This window comes from Sander vitreus, chromosome 6 (genome assembly GCF_031162955.1).
Source record: "Sander vitreus isolate 19-12246 chromosome 6, sanVit1, whole genome shotgun sequence".
In the NCBI taxonomy this organism is placed as follows: domain Eukaryota; kingdom Metazoa; phylum Chordata; class Actinopteri; order Perciformes; family Percidae; genus Sander; species Sander vitreus.
In genome coordinates, this window is record NC_135860.1 from 8,512,030 (window position 1) to 8,522,716 (window position 10,687).

General features: G+C 41.2%; 1 long non-coding RNA gene across 1 annotated transcript; it reads left to right on the forward strand.

The window, feature by feature from the left end:
• The first annotated feature begins 5,010 nt into the window (after positions 1 to 5,010).
• LOC144519328 (uncharacterized) lies at positions 5,011 to 9,255 on the forward strand. Its single transcript, XR_013502102.1, has 3 exons — positions 5,011 to 5,122; positions 6,140 to 6,253; positions 8,025 to 9,255. It is a non-coding gene; the product is annotated as an uncharacterized LOC144519328 (long non-coding RNA).
• Positions 9,256 to 10,687: the final 1,432 nt, after the last annotated feature.

Sequence of the window (10,687 nt, forward strand, 5' to 3'; positions counted from 1 at the left end):
ATTAACAAGCTTTATCTGACGAAGCTTCATTTTTCAACCAATTTGTTTCTGTGGGTCAGTCATGTTGGCTTCACAGCTGGGGCCCAAAATGGAGGCCATGTAACACTAGTACATCAACCGCAAAGGGAAAAGATAATTTGACCTCTGACCTGAAAGCAGTTTGTACACCAAACCCCTGTATAGAGGGTTTTCACGGCGTGTCATCAGACTCGAAGTCGCCATGTTGGAGGTACTCCGCATCACAACAAAGCACAGGCACTGAAGTAGATCCCGAACGGTGTCAAGGAAAATGGTTAATTATTGCCGTGTTTTAGGTTGTACCAACAGGTCAGACCGAGAAACATTTGGAATATTATCGACTTCCAAAAGTTACTAAAAACCAGGGAGAGGAATGTCAGAAGTTATCAGAGGAAAGGAGGCGCTTGTGGTTGGCAAAGCTCAACCAGGATCTATGAGGGGAAACTCTGTCTTGTTCGATCTTTGAAATGGAAAAAAAAAAAAAACGATTGAGTCACTTGGCTACACCTTGAGTATCACAATGATATCATACAGTTAAGGTTGGGTTGATTAAAGACGTTATTGCATTACTTACTTTGGCCTTCACAACACAACGGTCGTTAATGACTTAGTACTGCGTCTCCCTCACCCATCCACACACCATCTGGTTATAAGCCTCTAAACTTTTGTAGGATTTAAGGTCTTCCGCTGTGTATGGGCTCGGCGAGAAAACCAGGTAGTTGACTATATATCGGGATATGCAACTGAAGGAAGAATCACCGGGTCGCCATGGATCCAAGAAGAGGGAGCCAACTTGTAGGGATCTGCATCGCCATTAAACTGTAATTTCTCAAAATATCGTGCCCTTTTTTTGTGGTCCAAGTCCTTCCATGCCTTTGCATCTTGGACGTGTTTTGATGAGCTTTTCTGTTGTTTAGACATAAAGTATCCAAAGTGCACAATACTCCATTACTCCATTCAGTTGTTTACACCGAGTGCCTCCAATATGGCCGTGCATCCAGGTTACCACCCAGAACGTGACGTCGGTGACAACCCTCTATTGGTTTGTTCCAGCCACACACACTGAAGCTTGTGATTAACTAAATACTCAACCCTAATGTAAAAGGTGCCCTTTCACATGGCTGGCTGCATCACAATGGAAACATGTCTTGTGTATTTTTATAGCTGAAACGATTAGTCGATAATAGAAAATAACTATTTTGATTATTATCGTTTAGGTTATTTCTTTTAGCACATACACTGAAAACGCAAGCAATGAGATGTCACATTGAGCTCTGGGAACTTTAGGACTGGCAGTTTTATTGTTTTCTGACATTTTATAGACAAAACGATTTAATTGTAGAAATAATACAGAATAATTTAATTGTTAAATAATCTTTAGTTGCAGCCTATGGTTGCAGCCTTAATTATTTTGTTACAAATCTATGGAATTTAGCACAACCTTTTTGGTGTCTTCAGATCTTGACAAGTATTTTAAGTGTTTTTTTGGTCGGCAGCAGTGTAGAGACACTATTGTTTTTGTGATGATGGGTTTTTGAAGTTTTAATATTCAAAAACTCATAGGCACGAATGGGCTTCTACCCAGTAGTTGCCAGTTACAACTTTGCATCATCAAAAGCTTGTGCACATAAGCTCAGCAAAAACCACCCTGTGGTGACACAGAGAAACCATGCAACAGCCGTGTACATGCCATAGTCATGAATGTGGCAGAAGCCCAGACGGTGAAGCGGAGCGATCGCACGACTAGACAGGCTGATGATGATGTAATCCTGAGCTGCTGACCCAGCTGGAGATTTATAATTTGTCGATAGTTGTGCTGCAGCTGCTGATGCCTCCGTCTTCCACACGGCTGTTGTCCACGCTCACTCGCAGGAGAACCCCTGCCACAGAGGGATTGGAAAGTAAAAGGGGAAGGCGGGACCAAGAGAGGAGAAAAGGAGTGCTAATGATATTTCATTGGCTGTTTTGTAGTTAAGGACACAATGTACCCAGTACATGTTTGTGGGGCTGGTGCAGGCTGATTGACATCCTTCAGTTTAAAAACAAAATACTATCCATGGGAGAGATGATGTAAATTAATTCAGGCCCCTCTCCTGATAAAAAAACAATTTCCTGCCATTACTGCATCTTTCTTCACTGAAAATGAACCTTTTTCATTTGAGATAAGTTGGAAGTGGTTTTGCCAAAATCTGTTAGTCATTGTGTCCGTCTGCAGCTGGTATTTTAAAACGTGGTTACAACATTAGGAAACGCCCTCCTGCTTTTATGTCAGGCCTCAGGTAAACCTGAACAGTTCACAGCTGTTCCCCTGGACTCCTGCCAAAACATGTCGTTAACCACTCCTAAACACTGACCCATTGACTCAGCTGCCAGTAAGGTTGTTTTTTTTTGTTGCATTTTTTTTGTCATTCTCAACCCTTTATACACATGAAGATTAAGATAATATTGGTATGATATGCTACTGTGGAAGAAAAGGTTCTCTCGGGTCCAATCAGTGGCTGGTTGAGGTGAGTTTTATTCACTGCGCAGTGGAGAAAGTTCACCAGACAATGTAGAATTCTCTCTGAACAGAGTGAGTGTCTGGTCAGGATTTTATTGGGAACACCCTGATGGACTTCTGGCAAATTTGAGATTTGCTCTGCAAGTCAGTCGATTGATTGCGAATGAACCTTGCCCAGACCCACTCTCCGTTACAACTGAGAAGGGTCTGGTGTCAACCAGGCTAGGGTTTTATACAAGTTGACGGGAAACGACAGAATAAACAAAAGCTGAGCAGACATTCAACTCACAAGTCTGTCTGAGTAGATTTGCATAGACTCAACACTGTCTGCTTTAACTAATCAAAGGTGCTTTGATTAGTTAAGGTGTGAACTTCTGTTGGAGCCAACCTGGGCCCTAAACGCAACCCTCACGGTGACCAAAGTAAAAATGCTTTGTTTGAACACTAAGCTAGAGAAAAGGCAGACTGACTTAATCAAATCAGAAGACACTAAAAGTTGGTTGATCAGGTAAAATAATATGCACTTAATCAGTGAACAGGAAAGAGGGTATTAGGATAAAATGAGACTAAAACTGTTGGGTAATTCATTTTCTTCTACACTACAAATGCAAGTACAAATCATGCAAAATATTAACCTGACCAGCTCAGTTTCATAATTAAATTATAGAGTCTCCATTTTCTACCCTGTATTGAAGATAATTTCAATAATGATTTCGCAAATATATGGAAGTGTTTACATTTTGAAAGAAGTAAGACATTTTAGAACACGGTCAGATTTAGAAATATAAACTGGGCACACTTTTTAACCAATAATCCCCAGCATTGCTGAAATGGACAAAAAATGGTAAATTTAAGAAAGGCAATTGTAGAAAATCCAAAGTAAACTACATCACACTGCTGACTTCATTATCAATATACCGTTTACTTGCAGTAATTTAGTATTGCGCTTTGTCTACTGTAGTTGTAGGCAACATTCAAATATGGTCAAAGATTTGAAAAATTGGATCCTACAACTCTAATAATGCACCTCAATAGCATCTTTTCTTAGGCCCACCATGCCCACAGTGGTACACGGCCACTTCTTTCAGAACCCCACACCTTCTTCTTCTTGTCGAGACCATCTTAATGGCATCATCAGGGTTATTTTTTTTAAAACTTTGCAAAACTAGAGCTACAGAAGACCTACAACTAGGGATGTCACAATACCAGAAATTTAGTAGTCGATACCAGTAAAATGCCACGATTCTCGATACCACGGTAAAAAACCTTGTTCCCATGTACTTAAACATACACTCTTTTCAGTGTCAGTTTATTTTAATGACACAACAGACATCATGAAGCCTACATGAGAGAGACGTGCAGCCGACATTGTCATATGCCAATTCTGTAGACCTCACCCAACCCTACTATATGCTGACACGTCTATTCGAATATCCTAATTTGCCGACACTAACGGAGAAATTCAGGTGAAATATTTGACTCGGTCTTCTTTACTTAAAGGTGCTGTAGGTAGGATTGTGAAGATCCAGGACTTGGCCCAAACATTTGAACATCGATAACTTCTCAGTCCATCCCCCCCCCCCCCCACCCCCCTTTTCGTTAAAGCCCAAAACGGTCTCCTGAGCCCCTCCCCCCCCACAAGGGAGAATGAATGCGTGTGCATGAGCAGTGATTCACATGTAGTTAGACAATAACATTATAATCTCTAGATCTCTCCCCGTTGATGACCAGATGTCAATTTTGGAGCTAATGTTTTGACTTTGAGCCAAATTATTGTATTTGTTCAAGGTGTGAGCGCTTCCCTGTAAGATTCCCAAATATCCTGATAACATCTATCAGCTGCACCTAAACAAAGAACCAAATGGATGTTATTCAAAACTCTGGAAACTCAAATTGCGTGATTGTAAACATTGGCTTGTCTTAGTCTTTTAAAGATCCATGGAGAGTAACTGCAACTATTTCTTCAGTGAAATGGAAACAGATAATATGACACACACACACAGTCATTTGAGCATAATGAATTAAAACACAAATAAAATGATTCTAAAAGAGGAACTTTATTGTCCCATGTTTCTAAGCTGGAGGTTTGTTAGGTTCATAGTGGACAGTCCTGAGGTCTGTGGCATTTAATTTCTGCTCCAGTTTGAGATTAAATGACACATCAGGCTGGTTATGTAACCCTACACTTTGACATGCATGCTGCTGTAAGAACACACTGTCATGCTGTATGTTGTTTGCGTTATTCCTATTTAGCTTGAGTTGACTATATGAGCAAATTATATCTGACAGTTCACAAAGGGGTATTCTTGTTTTGGAAGGAGGCAGGAAGGGGTGTGTTTAGTAAAGCAACCCGCTGAGAGTAATGCTTTTCGACAACGTGTATGTGTTTGAAAGTGGGCGTGTGCTAAAGGGGAACCCGCAGATCTGGTTGGGTGAGAGCGGGGCTGTATAAAAAGGTGGAGCACAGCGGAGAAGCTCTCTCAGTAGTTCAAGTTCATCACTTTGAATGGCATCTGTTAGGATTTTTTAGCTCGGCTGGAAAGTAGAAGGTCCTGCTGGTCAGTTTCTGGCTTCCTTTTTTTGCCATCAGAGGGTCTCTGCAAGGTGAGGCTGTTTGGTTTTACGAATAAGACCCAACTTTTCTCATAAGGAGCCACTTTGAAAGCTTGGATTACTTATCTTTTTCTGGTAAGGGTTGTAACTCTAACCAGGTTGGCACATTACGTTTTACCTGATCCTCAATCCTCCTCCTCACGTTCCCCTTAAACCTTGATCACAAATGCGGTTATGAATCCCAGCTGAAAGTGACTTCCCTGGTTGTTAATGAACCTAAAACCTAGGAGGTTGTCTTTTATAATGCACCTCATCTGCTTCATGTGGTCTTTCTGGGATGCCTTTTTTTGAGATGACCCTTATCCCCATCCTTGCACCAGTGAAGGCGATCCAGTTTGTACAGCTTGAAAATGTTAAATCTTGGCTTCTTTCTCCATACGCTTTTTCCTTAACATTTGATGTCCAGCAATACTAAAACACCACTTTCTTCACTGATTATGTACATGGGATTGTCCATGTGTGAATGACTGACTGAAATTGTCCTCTTCGTTGCTACGTCCGTTTATGGCGCAGCATGAATAGAGGCTCTGTTGCTTTTGTTCAAACATGATAATTTAATAGCTGAGGGGTTTAAGGGGCATTCCTGGTGGACATAATGCCAAGTAGGTCAGATCAAAGATATTATATAAGCACTTATATATTGGGTTTCGCTGCATGGCGATCATTGGGTTGTTTCGTGCCATGGCTGCAGGCGAGAGACGTTCCTTCCTCATGCATGGATCAGATGGTTTCCTAGATTTGCACGTCAATGGCTATGTTCTCTTCCTCATTTGGCAGCAATACTCAAACTCCATTCAAAGTTTGGCAAAGAAAATGGATTGTTTCTGATGCTTCTATAGAAGTTAGTAACGCCTGAATACTAGATTTACATTTTTATTTTTTTCAAGTTTTCGGAGACTCAACTCCCAGTCACTTCTGGTGGATACTTTATTTTTCCAGCTGTGTGGTTAGCATTTTTCTGTCAGATTGTTACGCAGTTACTTCATGAATTCTCCGTTTTCTTTGCAGGTCTTTAGAGGCCACCCCAGCCCTTCCCTCCATTTCGACCCACCTCACACCACATTAACAGACATGATCATCAGACTCGGCAGGCTGACACCTGGATACTTCCGCCTCCTCCAGGTATGGGCAGCTTCAGCACAGTATGATGAAGGATGAGTTATACTGTATGTAGTACTATTTGATGTGTTTCTGATGAGTAAAATGAATTGACAGGTTCATACTGGCACATTATCTCTAATCTCCACCAAGCCATCTGTAGGAGTAATGTGGGGCTTAAAGTCTAGCTCAAGAGTTTCACTGGCCTCAGTTTCACATTTTTTGCAAATTATATTTTATTATTTTATTGTATTACGTGTCAATCAGTCTGTCTTTATCTTTTTGCCTGTATACTGTAGGCATTAACACTGGTTCTAATCTGAGCTGCGTTCATACAAGGGGCCCACTGCTGTTCTGTGACCCACAATTCGCTTTCACCGCCAGTATAATTAGGGGTGACACTAATCCTTGTGATATCATTTCCTCTCCATTGCTTTTGTTCCCTTCTGCTGTCATCGTAATCAGTGTCATCAGTAGTGACCCTCCATATGTCACGAGTCCATTGTGAAAAGCCTTTGTTCACTTATTAACAGTATTTCACAGACAAAGGCTGTCCCCTCATATGGCTTTACAGTGACTCAAAAGCTTAACAGACCGGAGAAAAGTGACTGGCTCTTACATAAGATTTGACACATTGGCAGGACAGTACATTCTTTGATATTGCTGAGTAGTTATAGTGAGGATTCTAATACTTTACAGTGGATTCAAATTTCACACGTAGAGACGAATGGCTCTTTGCCTTTAACATATGCTTAGACTTTGTATTCCCTTTATAAATTTGCGCTTCACTGCAACATTTCCTCAGACAATCAAATTTACACAATTGCTAACCGAGCAAAGACTGACACATTGGCGTAAAATTGCTGTAGCTTTTTGCAGTTGATTTTAAAATTTTGTATACAAGGAAAGGTAGCCGTTCACCCAAGATTTCCACATCCAGTTCCACTTTGTATGTTGTACATTTGCGTTTCACATAGTGCTCTTCACCGTCATACCTCCTGACAAAATCAGATTTAGACTTAGGCGATAATCATTTTGCTAAACTTCTGCAAAATAGTGTTCAAAAAAGTATGAATAAGTTTGCTGGAAATGTTTCCTTATCGATGGCAATATCTATAAAATAAACCCATATTAACTCATCAAAGTGTTCAAAATGTTTTTTTTTTTTTTGTTTTTTTAATGGTCTACAAACTTGCCATTGGCTCTGAAAACATTAACACTAGAATTTTGCTAACGCTAAACGCTTTGTGTGTTATTTCTTTAAGTAAAGTGGGTATTTTGGAGTGTAGGCAGCTGTCTCAGATGGTCGAGCTTTTGAAATGCTGACATTCCTATCTCGCTGCTCCTGGCCCTACACGGGTCATAGGGGCCAAGGAGGAGCTGTAAATGCTAGAAACGCACACAGTAGGGCATGATCCATGTAGGCAGTCATTCTATACAATACAAGCTGTTTGACCTGGGTGCATGATTTGCTCCTTATACTCTACATTGTGCACAGAACATTGTGTTCCCTCTGTGCTAAAGTCTAGCCCCTCCTTAAATGTTTAATAACTCTACTTGCCAAAGGTTTGGTCACATGGCAGAGGGCTGTGGAACTAAAGTTGCAGATGTTTGGCATTTTAAGGGAGAAGCCTCTCAGGGCACCAAATATTGGAATGTTTGCTTTTTTTTAACAGGTTTGGCTGATCAGACTTTAGCATCTTTGTTGACAAGGAACCCATTTTTAAGGCTTGTTGTTTCCACTGTTGGCTGACTTCTGACCTTTTTTTTGTCCTGTTTGTTTTTGTCTCTGCAGAGGCAAGTAGCCGGTGAGGTGCAGACGCAGCCACAAGACCGTGCCGTCAACCAGATAGCCATGATGCTGGCCATCATGGGCCTGAGTTTGTCCTACTACAGTGCCAAACAGATGACGGAGAAGGTCCAGTCCCAGCCTGTGCCCTGAAGGGACTTGACCACTCCGATCGTGGATCTAATGGACGAACCAATGAGAAGTGAAGGAGGTGGAGGACGGAGGGGGGATATATGCGGAGACACAGCAGTGTCTTCCAAGACCGCACTTTTTTTCACCTCACAGTCATATTCACACTTGGACACTGAATTTCTGGGATCCCTCACTCACTATGCGCACATACCTCAGAGCTGCTGCTAAGTGGTTTCTATACTTTCTGTTGTCGGGACCTTGAGGGGGTTATGGGGATGGCTCACATGGGGTCGTGGAAAAGACTGGTTTGGGTGGGTGATCAAAACCAGCTGACCACCAACTGGGTCTGACCATTAGTCGTTACAAAGGTACATGCTTACAGGATGCTGTCAGTACTGTTCTGAGCTACAAAAAACGGGGGGGGGGACGACGACGACTTTATACTGTGAATTTTGCCAGTGCTCAAAGCCTGTCCATGTAGGGTTAACAAATATGAACAGTAATGCCTTTTTAAGGGAAAGGCTGACTGTAATTGAGATGTATCTTGTAACAAAGTGATGGCAGTCCCAGAACAATGGTTAAAGGGGATGAGAAGTTGGCAAAACTCTTGGGTTTTCTGTATTTTTTTCTTTCTTCCTTCACAAGAGAACCTTGCAGAGGCTTGTGACCAGATCAGCAGCTGTATAAACAAACTGCCAATATACTTGTGAAATGTATCTGTCAGCTCAGAGATTCAGTGAATATTTGCACAAAAGTGCAGAAAGCTTTTTAAATGCAATAGATCTGCAAAGGAATTTCTGACTACCTTTTTGTTTTATGGTGTTGTCTCTTCCCCCCCCCCCCCCCATTATTTCACTGTCTTTAACATAAATCTATGAGGTCCTGGTAATAAGATGTGTCCTGACCTTAATAAGCACCCTGGTTAAGAAACCTTCCTGCCCTGCAATATCTACTACATGTTAATGCAAACATTTACCTTTACTGAACATTGCATGGGTGTGCAGACTTTTAATCGAAGCAAAATTAATGAGTGTCTTGTTTTTATTGATAAATGAATGTATTACTTTGTAATGATTTAATAAAGCTGTGAATATTTTGAACGAGATGGACAGTGGATTTAGTGATATTGAACACTAACCATTAATCAAAGTTGCTTGAGTTTAAATGGTTCCTTGGTTGGCACCAGAGGCTGCAGAGCTACAGTATTTCCTGTGTCTGAGAATCTGTGGTGTGCTCTGCACGCAACAGGAAGTTAAGATTTTTCTTTTTTTTTTTTAAATCACCTGCTAGTGTGCCTTCTCTGCACACGCAAGCCCAAATGTATAGTGACTTTGCAAAACTATGGTTGTGTAGAGATGGTTTTGTTTGAGTGCTGAAGTAGGAAGCTCATGCAATAATGGCATGTGAGGAATGAAGATCAAGGTGTAAGGAAAACATGCTCATCTAAGTTATCGGAGTATGTTGTCTTCTATATTAGAGCTTGGAGTAAAACTTATAATTTATTTAAAAGGTGTGTTCAAAGGGACAATTGACTGTTTATTGGTGCAATCAAAATGCTCCACATAAAATAGACCGTTTTAAGCGAGTAATGAGATGATAAAGTTCTAAAACTCAAGCAAATGGGATGTTGGAAGACATCAGGGATCATTTCAGTTGGTTAGCTTGTGACCATCCCTTAATGTGATGTCTCTGTATGGGAAATTATGTATTTCTGGCGAGACCTGTCCTCCACATTAAGAGTTGATTATTAAGTGGCAATGATTTTTGTCACCTTTAGAGTATTTATGGAACATTCTTCAGTTTTTATACATGTATATTTCCTCAGTAATATAGGTTACATTAGTAAGTGTGTAACAAGAAAAGATTGGTAACTGCTTTTCTGCACGTCCTCCCTTTCTTTTGCAGGGCATAGAATTTAGAAAGTGCGCATGTCGGTTTCCTGTTTGATGTGATGCCCTGTGACAGCCTCAGACCTCGTTGGGCGCCACGTGCCCCACTGCTCACGCCATTAGCTCATCCCCTCCCCATCGCACATCACTGGGCAAAAATCTCACTTTGCAGTCTCAGTGATGCTAGGCTCAGAACACAACCCTTTAACGAAAGGCGCCCATTGGCTAACCAGTGATGCGTCACCAAAATCGGCCTGGTTTTGAGCCACACAGACAAAAGGATGATAAGGTCATATGTGGGTGAGGAGGATCTTTCTTTGGGATGGGAGTGGGGGCTCCATTCCCTTTTGTTTTATTTAGTTTTAACATCTATCCAATTCTCACAAAGAGGCTTACGATTACACTCACAGGGTGGCCTAAACAGTCAAAACCAAGTGAAGTTCTGTAAATGAGATGGTTTGGTAGATGTTTGTGAAGGCCTTTAGGAAGATTTGTAAAAACGATTATTCAGTGGAATTTGGAGCTGCAGGTGTGAACAAGAGACAGAAACACGACTGACGCTTATTCTCCGATGCCTGTCACCTTAATTTTCACAATCTCTCAGAAGAACAAATATAAGATGATCAGCTTGTGTGTACTGTACATGAT